Below are 918 nucleotides of genomic sequence, written 5' to 3'. Positions count from 1 at the left end.
CAGACAGGACAGATATTGTATGATTTCACTTACATTAAATTTCTCGAGGAAGCAAATTCATAGAATGTAGATTGGAGGTTACCCTGGGCTGGGGGCCGGGGGTTGGAGAGTTACTGCCTAGTGGTTACAGAGTTTCTCTTTGGGGTGATGGAAGGTTTTGGAAAGAGACGGCCGTGATGATTGCCCAACAAGGTGAATGCACTGAATCGTACACTTGCCGTGGTCAAAAGAGCACATTTTGTGTTTTATGTCTTTACACACACACACACACACACACACACACACTCACACACACGCACACACACCCTTTTTTGCTGGAGGAGAGGTTGGGGTTCTGTCAGTGTTCCCATGGCTCTGGCTTCCCTTTTATTTTTAAAATAAAACCCTCTATTTTTAGGCATTTTCACACAAAGACTCATGTGGGCGTGGGAAGTACTCCCAGCTGCCCTCCTATTTCATGGAAGCCTAGCAAGTTATTTAAGTTTAGGAAATATGCCAGATTGGAAATGAAAATATTAAATCCTCCCTGTGTTAATTTAGGGGGTTTTTTTTTTCTTCTTTTGCAGGCTGGGGCCCTGTTACCGCTGCTTCACCCGCAGTCCCCACAGGCGGTTCTGAGTGGTACTGAAGGCGGTCGGATCATTTCCTCCCTAACCCTCAGCAAGCCTGAGGGCACTTTCCTGGCTGGCAAAGGAACCCCACCTCCTGAGAGACTGGAAGGTTGGGTAGCCCGCCGCACTCCGGGACCCCTGGAGCGCAGCCTCCGCCTCCCAGCCTCTCACTGCCGAGGGCCGGACAGATTGCCGTTTCTCAGACCCGGCTGCGGTGAGCAGCTGGTGTCCTGCCCCCACCCCAGGCCGGGCACCTCAGCTGGTGGCATGGAACTAGCCGTGAGGGCAGTAGGGGCCCTGGCTGGTT

Source organism: Myotis davidii, unplaced genomic scaffold (assembly GCF_000327345.1).
Source record: "Myotis davidii unplaced genomic scaffold, ASM32734v1 scaffold9, whole genome shotgun sequence".
In the NCBI taxonomy this organism is placed as follows: domain Eukaryota; kingdom Metazoa; phylum Chordata; class Mammalia; order Chiroptera; family Vespertilionidae; genus Myotis; species Myotis davidii.
This window is presented reverse-complemented; position numbering follows the sequence as displayed.